The sequence below is a fragment of the Paramormyrops kingsleyae genome, unplaced genomic scaffold (assembly GCF_048594095.1).
Source record: "Paramormyrops kingsleyae isolate MSU_618 unplaced genomic scaffold, PKINGS_0.4 ups29, whole genome shotgun sequence".
Taxonomy (NCBI): domain Eukaryota; kingdom Metazoa; phylum Chordata; class Actinopteri; order Osteoglossiformes; family Mormyridae; genus Paramormyrops; species Paramormyrops kingsleyae.
In genome coordinates, this window is record NW_027325967.1 from 1,744,375 (window position 1) to 1,763,089 (window position 18,715).

Below are 18,715 nucleotides of genomic sequence, written 5' to 3' on the forward strand. Positions count from 1 at the left end.
CTCATGGTTCGAATTATGGGGGGTACTGGAGGGTACTGTACCCCCCGATCAAGACCCAGACCCCCCCAAAGAGACAAAAATAGCAGTTTTGGGGGGTTTTTAACATTTTTCTTTTGCTGCAAAAAAAAAAAAAAAAAGATAACCTCACCTTGTAGGAAAAGTTTATGTAAAACAATTTCAGACACCCCTAATGTGGACCGTACCATTTTAACCACCTCGGCGCTAGAAGCAGCCAGTCGGTTGCGTCATTCATTCTCATTGAGTGACCTGTTCATTTTGTTCGTCTGTCATAGTACTGTTTGTCGTGCATTGGTAAATGTGAGTAGCCAGCAGAAGTCTAACCTGTTGAAAATGTGTTATTTTACAACCTTCATTTATTCGTTTAAGTGTTTCATCTACTAATGCAAGCTGACGTCTTTATAAGTTGAATTACTTACCATTGTCCTTCTGAGGCAGATGTTCTGTCGAGTTGAGCTACTTTGTCCAGGTAATCTACTGTAGTGCTAATTGATAGCCCTAATCATAGCTTACCTCGACAAAGTAGCTCAACTCGACAGAACACTGGTACAGTCAACTTTAGTTACGTTAACTAGCAAGATGAGCTAAGTTCTCTATTTAAACCAGGCTTATTTGGTGAGGGAAAATCGATCATGGTCATTTTCCAAGGAGATGAACTCCATATGTTTTCGTTCTCATTTTATCACGAATAAATTGTGCCATTCTGAAATTAATTTGCCACTTAGCCTGTGTGGTTTGTTATTAGGCTAATATTAACGCATAAGAATGTCTAACGTCATGCTCTGAAAAAACATTACTATAAGTGAAACCTATAGGGGCAACGTAAAAAAAACTAGCTAACAAATAATAAGCCCTATTATTTGAATTTTAGTGGTATTGATTCTGCATTCCACAATTTCATATTTATAGACATTTTAGAAGCTTCATCTGATAGCCCAGATACTGTTTTGTTAAATATAGATTAGATTTTATTCACAGACACACTATGAGGAAAAGGAAAGATGGAGACATCAGACACTCTTTTGGTGGTAAAAGAAGAGTAAGTAGGAAATATTAGTGTTAAGAGCTACAGAACATTACACTAAAAGTATAGGTTACTTAATGTGTATGAAGGAAAGTGGTGGTCAGCAGAAGGCAGGAGAGGCACCGGAGCAGGGAGATGGCAGGATGAGGACAGTGAGCAGGCAGCAGGGAGATGGCAGGATGAGGACAGTGTGCAGGCAGCAGGGAGATGGCAGGATGAGGACAGTGTGCAGGCAGCAGGGAGATGGCAGGATCAGGACAGTGAGCAGGCAGCAGGGAGATGGCAGGATGAGGACAGTGAGCAGGCAGCAGGGAGATGGCAGGATGAGGACAGTGTGCAGGCAGCAGGGAGATGGCAGGATGAGGACAGTGTGCAGGCAGCAGGGAGATGGCAGGATCAGGACAGTGAGCAGGCAGCAGGGAGATGGCAGGATCAGGACAGTGAGCAGGCAGCAGGGAGATGGCAGGATGAGGACAGTGTGCAGGCAGCAGGGAGATGGCAGGATGAGGACAGTGTGCAGGCAGCAGGGAGATGGCAGGATGAGGACAGTGAGCAGGCAGCAGGGAGATGGCAGGATGAGGACAGTGAGCAGGCAGCAGGGAGATGGCAGGATGAGGACAGTGTGCAGGCAGCAGGGAGATGGCAGGATGAGGACAGTGAGCAGGCAGCAGGGAGATGGCAGGATGAGGACAGTGAGCAGGCAGCAGGGAGATGGCAGGATGAGGACAGTGAGCAGGCAGCAGGGAGATGGCAGGATGAGGACAGTGAGCAGGCAGCAGGGAGATGGCAGGATGAGGACAGTGTGCAGGCAGCAGGGAGATGGCAGGATGAGGACAGTGAGCAGGCAGCAGGGAGATGGCAGGATGAGGACAGTGAGCAGGCAGCAGGGAGATGGCAGGATGAGGACAGTGTGCAGGCAGCAGGGAGATGGCAGGATGAGGACAGTGTGCAGGCAGCAGGGAGATGGCAGGATGAGGACAGTGTGCAGGCAGCAGGGAGATGGCAGGATGAGGACAGTGTGCAGGCAGCAGGGAGATGGCAGGATGAGGACAGTGAGCAGGCAGCAGGGAGATGGCAGGATGAGGACAGTGAGCAGGCAGCAGGGAGATGGCAGGATCAGGACAGTGTGCAGGAGCGGGGAGATGGCAGGATCAGGACAGTGTGCAGGCAGCAGGGAGATGGCAGGATCAGGACAGTGTGCAGGAGCGGGGAGATGGCAGGATGAGGACAGTGAGCAGGCAGCAGGGAGATGGCAGGATGAGGACAGTGTGCAGGCAGCAGGGAGATGGCAGGATGAGGACAGTGAGCAGGCAGCAGGGAGATGGCAGGATGAGGACAGTGTGCAGGCAGCAGGGAGATGGCAGGATGAGGACAGTGTGCAGGCAGCAGGGAGATGGCAGGATGAGGACAGTGAGCAGGCAGCAGGGAGATGGCAGGATGAGGACAGTGAGCAGGCAGCAGGGAGATGGCAGGATGAGGACAGTGTGCAGGCAGCAGGGAGATGGCAGGATGAGGACAGTGTGCAGGCAGCAGGGAGATGGCAGGATGAGGACAGTGTGCAGGCAGCAGGGAGATGGCAGGATGAGGACAGTGTGCAGGCAGCAGGGAGATGGCAGGATGAGGACAGTGTGCAGGCAGCAGGGAGATGGCAGGATGAGGACAGTGTGCAGGCAGCAGGGAGATGGCAGGATGAGGACAGTGAGCAGGCAGCAGGGAGATGGCAGGATGAGGACAGTGAGCAGGCAGCAGGGAGATGGCAGGATGAGGACAGTGAGCAGGCAGCAGGGAGATGGCAGGATGAGGACAGTGAGCAGGCAGCAGGGAGATGGCAGGATGAGGACAGTGTGCAGGCAGCAGGGAGATGGCAGGATGAGGACAGTGTGCAGGCAGCAGGGAGATGGCAGGATGAGGACAGTGTGCAGGCAGCAGGGAGATGGCAGGATGAGGACAGTGAGCAGGCAGCAGGGAGATGGCAGGATGAGGACAGTGTGCAGGCAGCAGGGAGATGGCAGGATGAGGACAGTGAGCAGGCAGCAGGGAGATGGCAGGATGAGGACAGTGAGCAGGCAGCAGGGAGATGGCAGGATGAGGACAGTGAGCAGGCAGCAGGGAGATGGCAGGATGAGGACAGTGAGCAGGCAGCAGGGAGATGGCAGGATGAGGACAGTGTGCAGGCAGCAGGGAGATGGCAGGATGAGGACAGTGAGCAGGCAGCAGGGAGATGGCAGGATGAGGACAGTGAGCAGGCAGCAGGGAGATGGCAGGATGAGGACAGTGTGCAGGCAGCAGGGAGATGGCAGGATGAGGACAGTGAGCAGGCAGCAGGGAGATGGCAGGATGAGGACAGTGAGCAGGCAGCAGGGAGATGGCAGGATGAGGACAGTGAGCAGGCAGCAGGGAGATGGCAGGATGAGGACAGTGAGCAGGCAGCAGGGAGATGGCAGGATGAGGACAGTGTGCAGGCAGCAGGGAGATGGCAGGATGAGGACAGTGTGCAGGCAGCAGGGAGATGGCAGGATGAGGACAGTGAGCAGGCAGCAGGGAGATGGCAGGATCAGGACAGTGAGCAGGCAGCAGGGAGATGGCAGGATGAGGACAGTGAGCAGGCAGCAGGGAGATGGCAGGATCAGGACAGTGAGCAGGCAGCAGGGAGATGGCAGGATGAGGACAGTGTGCAGGCAGCAGGGAGATGGCAGGATCAGGACAGTGTGCAGGCAGCAGGGAGATGGCAGGATGAGGACAGTGAGCAGGCAGCAGGGAGATGGCAGGATGAGGACAGTGAGCAGGCAGCAGGGAGATGGCAGGATGAGGACAGTGAGCAGGCAGCAGGGAGATGGCAGGATGAGGACAGTGAGCAGGCAGCAGGGAGATGGCAGGATGAGGACAGTGAGCAGGCAGCAGGGAGATGGCAGGATCAGGACAGTGTGCAGGCAGCAGGGAGATGGCAGGATGAGGACAGTGAGCAGGCAGCAGGGAGATGGCAGGATGAGGACAGTGAGCAGGCAGCAGGGAGATGGCAGGATCAGGACAGTGTGCAGGCAGCAGGGAGATGGCAGGATCAGGACAGTGAGCAGGCAGCAGGGAGATGGCAGGATCAGGACAGTGTGCAGGCAGCAGGGAGATGGCAGGATGAGGACAGTGAGCAGGCAGCAGGGAGATGGCAGGATGAGGACAGTGAGCAGGCAGCAGGGAGATGGCAGGATCAGGACAGTGTGCAGGCAGCAGGGAGATGGCAGGATGAGGACAGTGTGCAGGCAGCAGGGAGATGGCAGGATGAGGACAGCGCACAGGACCAAGTGGTGAGTTAGAAATTAGGCTGTACTTTACTACCATTATCTACTGTATCATCAAGGCAGATATTAGCCTAATAGACAAATATTCATTTCTGAAGGCTGTTGGAGCTGGGGGGACTGAGAGGGCAGGAATAACACCAGACTGCTGGACCAGACCAGGCTGTTTGTAAATGTATAGGCTTATTACTTTTACTAGTATACTACTTCTAGGATAATTCCTGAGAGTTAGCAAAACCAAATTCTTTTGGATAGGGATAAGGATAATGAGATCTTCTGTATTGATTCTCATTTTGTCGCATGTCCAGACCATGACCGTGTGTTGCATACATGTTAGTAAACACCCCTAGCGCATCTTGCACTCTTAACATTGATCCTGGTGGCGACTATTCGTATTGACGCGGTAGCGGACCATAATGGTCATAGAAGTGTTATGAAGGCAGTACCCCCCAATTATGGAGGGGTAATTCGCACTCTGGATACAATTACAACACTAGCCATGTAAACGTATTAATTGGGGAATTCATTTATAAAGGCTTCGTGTGACCGAAAAAGATGCCAAACATTCATAGGTACATTTACAAGAGGGTTTTGGGATTTACAAAGAAAAACGTATGCTGAAAACAACTCACACGTTTTGTGAACCTGGCTGAAGGGGGTGCGGTTTCGACAGAATCCTGTAGAGGGCACTGTGTATGCTAAATTGAAGGCTCCAGGAATGTTGTCGGCATTTCATTTCATTTCATATCATGGTCACATGGCCATTGGCTCTGAAATTAAACTGTTCTTTTAAATAGAATTGCCACTGCCACTGAGCATCTCCTCTACAAGCAAACACTGGGGTGCCACCAAGACCAGCAGGCTGCTGGTGGCTCTGGGATGCAACCACTACTGAGGCCAGATGAGGGAGCCACTAATGATGGCTTGAAGACATATCAGTGTCAGAATGGCATGACATGGCTTGTTTGTTGAACCTTGGCCGGGAATTTGAGAGCACACAGATCCAAGGATGGGGCACATATATGAAACAGAGGTACACCTGTGCAGATTTTGCCTAGGGGCACTGAAATGACCCAAACATGAAGCTCAGCTTTCCAGGTGCTGAGGGGAAATAGTTTCAGAAAACTTTTATTCTAGGGACAAACTTCTGTGGAGGCAGGACGAGTCACCAGCTTCTCACTTCAGTTATTTACACGCAATGTTCATCTATCAAAGGTAAGACACGTTGTTTGAGATAAATGTAGAACTACAGGATAAATTTACAGTTATACCGCCAGGTGTTTTCATAACAGCTTGCTTATAGTAACATTATCACTAGCATCGCTCACTTGGTAAGAGGCTGAAGCTAGGTTTGCCGCATAGCCTATGTGTCCATGGCTTGTATAGTTTTTTGTCATAACGTTAAAAAATCTTGTCAGTCCGTTTCTGACAAACTTGTGTTGATCAGTGACCTGAGCATCGCTCACATGGTAGACTATTATCTGTCTGAACAATTATAAATTGCACTGACCAGAAAAGCTTGAGTGTTGATAGCATCACAGGCAGAACCATAAATGATTTTTGGTAACATTTTTTTTTGTTTTAGTCATTTTTAAACACATTGACAATGCATTATAATGCATTCATAAAGCATTATGAACATGGCTATATTTCTAAAAGGGCATAACAAATTGCCATGTTTATTATGCACTATGACTGCCTTATGAAGCTCTCATCTATAATGCACTATAGATACCTTTGTAATACGGTACAAAGCTGTATTATTCCGAGCATCATAATGCATTATGAAGGTATCTATAGTGCATTCCAGATGAGACCTTCATAAATCATTCATAATGCATAATACACATGGGTATAATGTGTTATGCCTTTTGATAAATAATTATAGCCATGTTTCTAATACTTTATGGATTCATTATTATTAGTTATGAATGTGTTTATAAATTGCTAAAGCAATGGCCTTAAGTAGTGTTACCTGATTTTTGGTTACAAACGTAACATTTTTTGCTGAGGGGCTCTCTAACCCCAAAATGGCCTTAGATGAATTTGCAGAGACAGAATTCTTCCAGAAGGAGCGGGAGGCTGCCAAGAAACGGGTGGAGAAGAGGGTGGAGAAAAAGAGGAAAAGGCCAGACTCACGACAAGCAGGCCGCCTTTGCAGATTCTGCCGCATGAACCAGAAGCAGGGACCAAACAGCTAGCCTGCACATCCACACCGGCTTCCCTGGAGTGGCAGGGAAATGCACTTACTGCCCATCTAAAGTGTACTCTGTATACCGAGGAGATGGACCGGAATGAGTTTCAGGCGTCTCCTTTGTTTAAGGCAGAGTGATAAAGATGGGTAAACTTAATCATTTTAATTTAGTCATTTTAATGTAATATTTGAATGCAGGCCTTAAATGATCCATATTATTTCAATAAGGCCTCCCTTTAGGGGTATAGTCCATGCTTTTACGTTTGTGTAAAACAAACCAAACAAAGGACGTGGCCGCATGACCCCGCGGCGCCGAACAAAGAAGCACTGTGGGACATACGGCGGCGTCCGAAACAGAATGAGGAAACGAGGACATCGCCCGCCACTGCCCAGAGTCCCGCTCGCAAACGTCCAGTCTAAACTAGGTGACCTAAGAGCGAGGTTGGAGTTCCAGCACGATGCAAGAAACTGCAATATATCATGTTTCACGGAAACGTGGCTGACCCCCCTGGTACTGGATCTAGTGGTGACTCCGTCGGACTCTTTCTCTCTTTTTCCTGTTTCATAACTGCTTGCTGTTGGTCATTTAGTACTTGCTCTTTGTCCATGAAACTATCATACTATGTCATAAATAAAAAGGATATTTAATTGAAATATTACACGCTGATTTTTTTCCTGGTTAAATTAAATCTATACAGCAGATTCTTTTCTACACACACGACTGCTTTTTTTGTAACTTAATTATGCCATCTAACACGATAGGTTCTCTGTCATAAGAATATTCCAATATGTTGGTTGAGATTATTTAAGCGGTACATCAACAATCCTTGTGGGGGAAATTAATGATAATTAAACTTTGACAAACAAGGGCATAGCTGAAAAATCAGTACACTGCTAGTGAGTTACTGGCAATATAGCATAGAAATTTACTAGTCAGTTGTGCTAAGAATCAGCTAAACTGAAATGGAAGGCTTGTAGTATAAGGGAGAAGGTGAAGGAGAATGTTTTATGTGTTTTAAGTTGATTAAGCAGGGAGGAGCACTTCTCTTTCTCACATAGTAAAGGTTCATTCTCTCTTCAAATGATTGCTTGCAAATTTAAGGATCTAGGAAATTAGCTTATATAATATAATATTATAATATAAATATTATATATATATACACTCACCTAAAGGATTATTAGGAACACCATACTAATACGGTGTTTGACCCCCTTTCGCCTTCAGAACTGCCTTAATTCTACGTGGCATTGATTCAACAAGGTGCTGATAGCATTCTTTAGAAATGTTGGCCCATATTGATAGGATAGCATCTTGCAGTTGATGGAGATTTGTGGGATGCATATCCAGGGCACGAAGCTCCCGTTCCACCACATCCCAAAGATGCTCTATTGGGTTGAGATCTGGTGACTGTGGGGGCCATTTTAGTACAGTGAACTCATTGTCATGTTCAAGAAACCAATTTGAAATGATTCGAGCTTTGTGACATGGTGCATTATCCTGCTGGAAGTAGCCATCAGAGGATGGGTACATGGTGGTCATAAAGGGATGGACATGGTCAGAAACAATGCTCAGGTAGGCCGTGGTATTTAAACGATGCCCAATTGGCACTAAGGGGCCTAAAGTGTGCCAAGAAAACATCCCCCACACCATTACACCACCACCACCAGCCTGCACAGTGATAACAAGGCATGATGGATCCATGTTCTCATTCTGTTTACGCCAAATTCTGACTCTACCATTTGAATGTCTCAACAGAAATCGAGACTCATCAGACCAGGCAACATTTTTCCAGTCTTCAACTGTCCAGTTTTGGTGAGCTCGTGCAAATTGTAGCCTCTTTTTCCTATTTGTAGTGGAGATGAGTGGTACCCAGTGGGGTCTTCTGCTGTTGTAGCCCATCCGCCTCAAGGTTGTGCGTGTTGTGGCTTCACAAATGCTTTGCTGTATACCTCGGTTGTGACGAGTGGTTATTTCAGTCAAAGTTGCTCTTCTATCAGCTTGAATCAGTCGGCCCATTCTCCTCTGACCTCTAGCATCAACAAGGCATTTTCGCCCACAGGACTGCCGCATACTGGATGTTTTTCCCTTTGCACACCATTCTTTGTAAACCCTAGAAATGGTTGTGCGTGAAAATCCCAGTAACTGAGCAGATTGTGAAATACTCAGACCGGCCCGTCTGGCACCAACAACCATGCCACGCTCAAAATTGCTTAAATCACCTTTCTTTCCCATTCTGACATTCAGTTTGGAGTTCAGGAGATTGTCTTGACCAGGACCACACCGCTAAATGCATTGAAGCAACTGCCATGTGATTGGTTGATTAGATAATTGCATTAATGAGAAATTGAACAGGTGTTCCTAATAATCCTTTAGGTGAGTGTATATATATATATATATATATATATATAATATACAGCTGCAGACTCTTAATGCCACTCTCAGGCCCCTTCCGTTTGGTGGACGTATGTGCGGAAAACAAAGAAAGATGTACTTTATCAGTTTCACGAGTTTTCAAAGTAGAGTTGGATGGCACCTTTAACCTTAAAGGCTTGTTTTTGCGGCAGAATGGTCATGCAATTTAGGTTTAACACCAAAAACATGTCCCTGTGCTTGCATCATTTAATGAATTGCCCCTCTATGTTTTTTGCATTGCACTTGAGAACTGAAGAAACCTTTAATTCAATGGCAAGTCCACTACAATTCTCTACATGTACATGAGTTTAACCAATCATTATTTAAGCTAATCAAATTTTGTTTCAAACTTCACAATGTTTTAAATAACCACACAGACACAAACCAAATGCAAAATAATCCACATTTATTTATATCTTAGTCCTATTTAATTCTATGTTATCTTACGTTATACAATCTTATCTTAACCTCATCTTAACTTACTCTATATTAGTCTTATCTTATTCTATGTTACCTTATGTTATACAAAATCTTATCTTAACCTATATTAGTCTTATCTTATTCTAATCTTATGTCATACAAACTTAGGATAAGTTAAGGTTAAACTATCTTAATCTTATCTTATCCTAAGTACTTGTGAGATCTCTCACCTAATTATTTACAGGTTCTATGAAAAACTATTTACATCACACAGATAGCCCATCTCCACAGCCAACTCCAGGACCCCGGGGATGGCACTCAGCTGGTCCAGCGCATCATTAGGAAATATCACCTCAGCTTCATCATCCCAATTGTCAACATACGTGTAGTGAGCCTCTAGGTTTTGGTCCCTCCCCTGCTTGCAGATGGAAATTGCATTTAGAAACTCACTCCAAAACTGAATACACCAATGGTAAGTAAAGCACTTGGCATCATATGTCATTTTAGGGTAGTTGCTAAGATAATAGTTATGCAACTTATTGAATCTTTTCATTTTTTCAAAAACAACGGAAGGGGACATAAATGGGGGTGTCGGACCCGTAACCAGCTGAGATGAGGGGTGCGCTGGAACCTGATACGGAGGGGTGGGATGAACCATGTCCGGAGCTGAAGATGGATGTGGGGCTGGGCTTACAGGTGAGACTACGTGTGGTGACGGAGGAGGAGAGTCTGTAAAAAAAGATGGAGATGGAGAGGAGACAAAAGAGGATGGGATGGGTGACGGAACTAAGAAAGAAGTGGAGGAGAAGGTGTTGGAGCACGGCGTCTCCACCGGGTTCGTGGATGAGAAGAGATTCACAGCTGACACGGGGAGAAGTTGCAAATCACCGGTTTATTGTCTGACAGATTGCAATCCGGGAGCGGCCATCTGACATACATTCAGCATGTACAGGAGGAGGCTCTGCCATATGTATCAGCTGTATCCCTTTTAAAGCCCTTTGGGCATCTCCCCCCCCTTTCTCGGTACCTTCCGTGTACGTGACAACCATATGTGTGACTCTAGCCGGCTCGTACTGTTCTTGGCCTTCTGGAAGGCTAAAAGATAAGTAGGGGCCGCTGATATTCTCTGTCGCCCCCCCTATCTGTTCCGATTAGGTAGCCTTGCCTTGCCGGCGCGCCAGTCAGTTGTTGTTTCAGTTAACTGCATTTTTTAGAATGAACCCCCCCCCTTTTCATCATGCCCTGCTTTAAGCTATATTCTCTTTTTCCTCTATTCATTGTATGTTATTTATAATTCTATTTAATCCCACAAAGGCCGGTGAGCAGGGCTCAGGCTCAGGCTCTGACACTGATGGAGTGCGACACAGGATGGTTGCAACCTCGTCGTCACTCTGGGTGAGATCCTCACACGGGATCTTCTCACCCACTTGGGTTGAGTCAAAGGGGTTTGCCAATTTGCTGTTACTGAAGCGTACTAGATTCTGTAAATTTTTTGTAAATGGCCCCTTTTGTTTTTTACACCAATTTCTACGTCCTGACCAGCCTCCCGCCGAATGAATTCCGGGTCGCTGCTCGTGCGGTCGACCGGCTGGTTAGAGGAGCGACGTGTGTATCGTATTTTATCGTTCTTGTTGGTTTGTTTTTGTTTTTCTGCGTGCTTCGGTACAGTCTTGCACAAACTGCTTTGCACTTTTAACGGAGCTGCTTCTTTTTTTGAGTTTCTCTCTTATTTTTCCATACTTTTTTCCTCAATACTCACGGAGCGCTCTAGACGCGCTCACTTTGCGCTGTCTCTTTGTTCTAATCGCGCTCACGTTACGTGGCTGCTTGTTACTCCGGACACAATTTTTATTTATTTATTCTTTTAATTATTATTTTATTTATTATTATTATTCCCGGAACATACCCCAGCATGAATATCTGTGAGATTTGTGCATTTTTTTGGACAATTGCATGTACGCATTGGCTGCTTATCTGTGAGTGTGCGTCTTTTACTGGACACAACCCTCCCGACGGATCGCGGCTCATCTAGCACAGAGATCGCTTAATTCAGCTTGGACTACAGACTCAACACTCCACAGACACGGTCAGCTTTCCAGAGGAAATTCTCCGCGTGAACTCCTCCAGCCAGCATAAATTCACACACAAAAAGGTAACCAGAAGAGGGAAGAAAAAGGGTGGCGTTAAAGCCAGGCTTAAAAGGGAGACCTTTAAACAGCGAGCGCTTCCGTCCATCATCCTGGCTAACGTTCGCTCTCTCCGCAAAAAAACGGATGAGCTGCAAGCAAGCAACGATGACATGCTACACATTGATGGCTTCACCCCCCCGGTACGTCTGGACCGCGTCAGTGTGCTCTCCGGTAAACATCATGGAGGAGGCGTGTGTCTCTATATTAATTCACGCTGGTGCTCCACAGACATCGAGCTCCTGGCCCTTTCTATCTCCCCAGAGAATTTCCACAACTTTTCCTCATTTTGGTCTACATCCACCCCAAAGCCAACGCCGCCACTGCTACGGAGCACATCATCAACACTCTAAATAAATTTGAACAGTTATCACCGGACTCCCCCAAACTCATTTTGGGAGATTTCAATCACTGTTCGCTTGACAAGTCCCTCAAAGGATTCCATCAGTACGTCACATGTACCACCCGCATGGGGAAGATTCTGGACAAATGCTATGGTTCAGTCCAGGATGCATACAGATCTCTTCCCCTCCCCCCTCTCAGCTTGGCTGATCGTCATACAATCCTGCTCGCCCCAGCATACACGCCAATCATCAAAAGGGCAAAGAAGGTTGTTACAAACATCAAACAGTGGACAGCAGAAAGCAGAAAGCATCCAAACCCTACAAGGATGCTTTGAATCTACAGACTGGGACAATCTTCTTTCTTCCAACAATATACATGAGCAGGTAGACACAGTCTCATCATACATCTCCTTCTGCGTTGACAATATCATCCCATCAAAAACAGTCACCATCTTTGCCAACAATAAACCTTGGATCACCAAAGAGCTCAAGGAAATACTAAACAAAAAGAAAAGGATTTTCTTTACTGGCTCTGAATCAGACAAGAAGGAAATCAACAGAGAAGTCAAACTAGCAATTAAAATGGCAAAACTGAAATACAAAGACAAAGTGGAGCAGAATTTTTCAGAGGGGAACCTCCGCTCTGCTTGGCAGGGACTGAAAACCATGGCCACTGTGAACACAGCTGTCTCCAGTCCCAGAACCATCCACGTTGAGGGCAGCAGCGACACATCACTCCCTGATGACCTCAACTCCTTTTACACCAGGTTTGAGTCAGACAACTCCACTCAGCTCCAGAGTTTAAGATCCTCACTTAAATCAGACAACTCCGCACTCATCTTCAACACTCTGGACGTAGTGAATGCCCTTAAGATGACTAGAGAGAGAAGTGCACCCGGCCCAGACCACATCTGCAGTGGAGTCCTGCGGCATTGTGCTCAGCAACTAGGTGGCGTATTCCGGACCTTGTTCCAGAACTCTATGGACAGCGGCATAGTACCCCGCCTCTGGAAACATTCCACTGTCATCCCCATTCCTAAAAAAAGTATAACCAAAGTTCTGAATGATCTTCGGCCCGTGGCTCTCACCTCTCTAGTGATGAAAGCCATGGAAAGGGTCGTAAAACACCACATCATCAGAACAACTAACCCCTATATGGACCCGCTTCAGTTTGCATATCGCACAGACAGAGGTGTTGACGACGCAAAATCATTCATTATAGACACCATGCATAAACATCTGGAGCAGCCTAACTCATCAGTTAGACTCTTGTTTGCCGACTTTTCCTCAGCATTCAACACTCTGCAACCCCACATCCTGGCTACTAAACTCTCCCTCAACTTTCATCTGGACAACCAGTTAATCCTGTGGATATTGGACTTTCTGACCAACAGATCACAGAGGTAAACAATACTCTCTCTGACCTCCGTTATACCTCTACCGGGTCACCACAAGGATGCGTGCTGTCTCCTCTGCTCTTCATCTTATACACGGATGACTGCAGAAACACACAGCCCAACTGCCATCTGGTGAAGTACGCTGATGACTCCATCCTCCTGACTCTGCTGTCAGGCCCCTCACACAACCATGGTCACGCTCTGCAGAAGTTTGTGGGCTGGTGTGACACCTCATGTCTGGAACTAAACGTGACTTACTCCAACAAGCAGAGAGACCTGGCTGCAGCAGTTACCACCTTCATCCATGGTAAACCAGTAGAGCTAGTCCAGGAGTATAAATATCTGGCCACCATCTTTGACCATCTGCTGAAATTCTCCTCCAACACAGAGGAGATTCTTAGGAAGTGTCATCAGCGGCAATACCTCCTTAGGAAGCTCAATTCCTTTGGAGTCAGGAAAGACATTTTATGGTCCTTTTACTACTCCTTCATAGAGAATGTCATCTCATTCTCCATCATCTGCTGGTTCCATTCCACCAGCATGCAGCACAGAAATCGGCTACAGAGCACTGTCAGCATGTGCTCTAAGATTATTGGTCTGCCCTTGAGATCCATATCACACATCTGCGACCAGCAGACACACAGGCTAGCACTCAAAATCATTAAAGACCCATCACACCCGCTGAACTCTGCCTTTGAGTGGCTCCCCTCCAAACGTCGGCTCCGATGTCCCGGTTGCAGGACACAGAGGAGGAGGGCCACCTTTGTTCCTAAAGCTGTCCTTCTTTTGAATTCCTGACACCCCCCCAAACCCACCATTATCACCTCACACTCCCACCTCCCCTCCCCCTACAATCCAGACCTCCTCTGATCTGAGTCTCTCATCTCTCTCTTTTTTTTTTCCCACTTTCATCATCATGCATCTTATTGCCTCTGTACTTTAAGCTTTATTTATTTTGTTCATAGTTCATTATGTGTGTGTGTCATCTGTTGTATTACTACTGTTATTTGTGTGCGTTGCTCCTCTGTGCCTTTTAAATTGCCCCTCGGGGACAAATAAAGTTTTTTGAATTGAATTGAATTGAATTGAATTGTATTTCTACGGCGTCCTGAGCCCTGCTGACCCCTGCTGGTTGCCACCGGGGTGGGAGTAGACGCAGTGGCGGCAGACATGGTCATGGAGCTGGGTGCCGGCGGCCCAGTGCGGCATTTCCTCCGACGGCCTCCACTACTGGTGCTGGTTCGTCCTTTGGGGTTAAGGTCACATTCGATCTTCCTTCTTCCTCATACTTTTTCTACCTCCAGCTGAGGTCCATGCTTAGGGCCTGTAATATCTCTTTTTCCTTGCTTCTTCCTCTTCACCCGCTGTGCAGATTTGCTCTGTCCTTTCACCTGTTTCTAAGCCCGTGTCCTGTCTCTATTCTCTCCTCTGCAGATCCTCTCATAAACCTCTCCCCATGATTTCTGTCTGGCAGGGGGAGCTCTCTCCAAACCCTGTCCTATCTTGGAGTGTTATTTTTCATAATATTAAAAACTGCTCTAAAAATCCCAATCACCAGCAAACACAATTTAAGTTTCTTCACAGGTTGTACCCCACTCCCCGGAAATGCCATCTCATGGGCTTAGAGCCTGACCCCATATGTCATTTTTGTCCCCTTCAGGTCCCTGGTACCTTTCTCCATATGTTCTGGGACTGTCCTCCAGCGCCTGCTCTTTGGGATTATGTGGCCAGATCTCTCTCATCAGTTCTTTCCTCTCCCATCCCTCTGTCTCCCGTGGTCCTTCTTCTCCTGGACTTCTCTTCTCTTCTCTCTCTCGCTTCCAGCGGAGGCTCCTGATATCCGCCTCCTTAGCGGCTAAGTTGTTATTAGCCTCTCGTTGGAAGTCTCCTGATCGTGCCATTCCCACTGTCTGGAAGTCTCCTGATCGTGCCATTCCCACTGTCTGGAAGTCTCCTGATCGTGCCATTCCCACTGTCTGGAAGTCTCCTGATCGTGCCATTCCCACTGTCTGGAAGTCTCCTGATCGTGCCATTCCCACTGTCTGGAAGTCTCCTGATCGTGCCATTCCCACTGTCTGGAAGTCCACCTTCCTTGATCTGCTTCTGCTGGAACTCTCTGCAGCCTGGATTAACAACTCGTCTGGTTCTACGATCCAGAGCTGGCTCCATGACGTGCAGCTGGTAAAGGACTGGCTGTGGGTCACGTCCTGAGGCCGTATTCCTTGTTTTTTGTTTTGATTTTTACTTTCCTAATTTTGACATTTCTTACTGATTTAAGTATGTTATTTCTTTTCTCCTCAGTTTTTAGCTGCACTCTTTGGGGCTGGGTGCTGCCGGTGACCACTGTTGGTCCTTTGTCTCTTTTCCTTTGAGGTGCTGTCTCAGAGTGTATTGGGGGGGGGGGGGGGGTCGAGTGTGTTTTGTTCTGTTCCGTCTTGTTCTTTGTTATAAAATCTCCAATTAAAATTTGATCACAAAAAAAAAAAGAAAAAGCAGAAATCCTAGTTTTGATAACTTGAGAGTGAAGATGCAATCCCTAATACTAATAATGCAATTTAAGGAAATTGAAAGATATATAAATGATTTTACTTAATAGTCAGTTCCTGATGTCAGCATTTGGATTGAGCAGGCTGCTATATTTGGTGCACATGAACCTTTCCAGCGTTGTTTTTCGCTGTTGTTCTGCATATCAGGGAATCTGTGCACTAACTGTCGTGTTTTTATAGGTCAAGTTCCCCTGTTGAAACGCAGGCGGCCCAATTCAAGACCAGCGCATAAGTCTCCCAAGCCTATATTTCCTGTATCCAATAAGATGGCAGAATTTTTCTCAATGTGCAATACTGACTGCCAAGTGTGATATCTGTGATGTAGTTTTGTTGTAGAGTGACATAAGGATTCAGTTTAATTAAATGTGCTGTCCCCTGTCTTTTTAATCCCAAAGGACGAACCAGTACCAGTAGTGGAGGCCGTCAGAGGAAATGCCGCACTGGGCCGCCGGCACCCAGCTCCATGACCATGTCTGCCGCCACTGCGTCTACTCCCACCCCGGTGGCAACCAGCAGGGGTCAGCAGGGCTCAGGACGCCGTAGAAATACAGCGGGAGGCTGGTCAGGACGTGGAAAGAGGTGTAAAAAACAAAAGGGACCATTTACAAAAAATTTACAGAGTCTACTACGCTTCCGTAACAGCAAATTGGTAAACCCCTTCAACTCAACCTAGGTGGGTGAGAAGATCCCGTGTGAGGATCTCACCCAGAGTGACGACGAGGTTGCAACCATCCTTCACTGAGCTCTCATCGGAGGCGGACGCACTTCTCTCCCTCTCCCTCCCCTTATCTTCCCTGCTTTGCTTCTCTCGTCTCGTCTAGTCTACTGTCTTACTGTCTATACTTGAGAGACTCTCTCAGCCCTGCTCTTCAAAACTAAGGAAATTATGGATTTGATCAACTGGTCTCTCAACGCAATTGACACCATCTTCTCGACGAGAAGCCCAGGTTCAGGGGAACCTGACTGTTCTGCAGGAACATACGCAGCTGGCTACACGATGGACGGACGGGAGAAGTGGAGGGTCGTGTGTCTGGCAGCTCTTTCCGTGGAGGACATCGAAGACATTTACCTATTCGGAACCATGATTACAGGTCTGATGCTGATTGGATTAGGCATTGCCCTGACTTATCGGAAATTGAAGAAAACGGTGACAGCCGCTCAAAGCCCAACTAGGCTGGCCGGGATGATTGACGGACTTGGCAGAGCTGTTGGCGCCCAGACTATGGCTATAGATCGCAAACTGGATAACATCACTGTGTCTAACGACCGCAGATTTAATAACATCACCGTGACTATGGACCGCAGATTTGATAACATCATGGAGAGGCTCACGGCTCTGCAAAGGATTTTGGATGGCGGAGACCAGCATGGACATTAGAGGAACTGCGAAATTACAGTTACTCGCCTGAAAACCCAAACAACCCCATTCTATCTGCTTTTGGCTCCCCCCTAATCAGCACGGGCCTTGGCCAAGGCCTCTGCTGAGCTCAACAACTCCCCCTGAAGAACAAGGCAGTGAGACTCTCTTGCATTCCTCTCCCCCAACCACAAGGACACCCTACCCCCATCCCACGCCTTCGCCGCTTCATACCCCCAGCGTGAACGAACGGGTCCTTGTACAGCGCCGTTTGGCTGCAGGAACGGACGGCTGTTTGTCTATGCTGGACTACCTCCACCTCCCCATTCCCCTCCCCTGTTGCAAGTCTCGACTTTAGTGTTGTGAGATGTGGTGACTATGTGCTTATTGCTGAGGTGTTTTTTTTTTTCTGTTCCTATATTGTACTTCCTACTGGAGTACAGTCTGGGGGCTGTTTTTTTTATTCACCTCCACTCTCCTCACGTAATCTGTTTCTCTGAGTTTTCCTACAGTCCGCTGTCTTCCTGACCTGTCTGCCCCCCTATAATGTTTGTGTATGTATGGTCGGGTTGATGGCCTGCTTTTCGCTGGTACTTGTGACTAGTGACATGGTGAATTGCAACAGCAAAAAAGGGAATCAATCAATCAATCAATCAATCAATCCTGTGTCGCACTCCATCAGTGTCAGAACCTGAGCCCTGCTCACCCGCCTTCTCCTCCACTTCTTAGTTCCGTCACCAGTCCCATCCTCTTTTGTCTCCTCTCCATCTCCATCTTTTTTTACACTCTCCTCCTCCGTCACTACGCATACTCTCACCTGTAAGTCCAGCCCCACATCCATCTTCAGCTCCAGCCCACCTCTCTGTATCAGGTTCCAGCACAGGCTGCAGCCCCCTCATCTCAGCTGGTTACGGGTCCGACACCCCCATTTATGTCCCCTACTGTTGTTTTTGAAAAAATGGAAAGATTCAATAAGTTGCATGACTATTATCTAAGCAATTGCCCTAAAATGACCTATGAGGCCAAGTGTTTTACTTATCACTGGTGTATTCAGTTTTGGAATGAATTTTTAAATGCAATTTACATCTGCAAGTAGGGGAGGACTCAAAACTCAGAGGCTCACTACTCGTATGGTGAGAATTGGGTTGATGAAGTTGAGGTGATATTTCCTAGTGATGCGCTGGACCAGCTGAGTGCCATCCCCAGGGTCCTAGAGATGGCTGTGGAGATGGGCTATCTGTGTGATGTAAATGGTTTTTCATAGAACCTGCAAATAATTAGGTGAGAGATCTCACAAGTACTTAGGATAAGATAAGATTAAGATAGGATACGTTAAGATAATGTTAAACTAAGATTGGATGACATAGCATTATGTGACGCCCCTGATGTCTGGAGGATTTGCCAGCATGAATGAAGCTCACTAACAGCTCAGGCTTCTCAGAGGGCATTGACATTGCATCAGAGAGAAGCATGGTAAGGGCTGGGACAAGTTCCCCTGGCTGACTCTAAACCACTTCCTCTAGCAA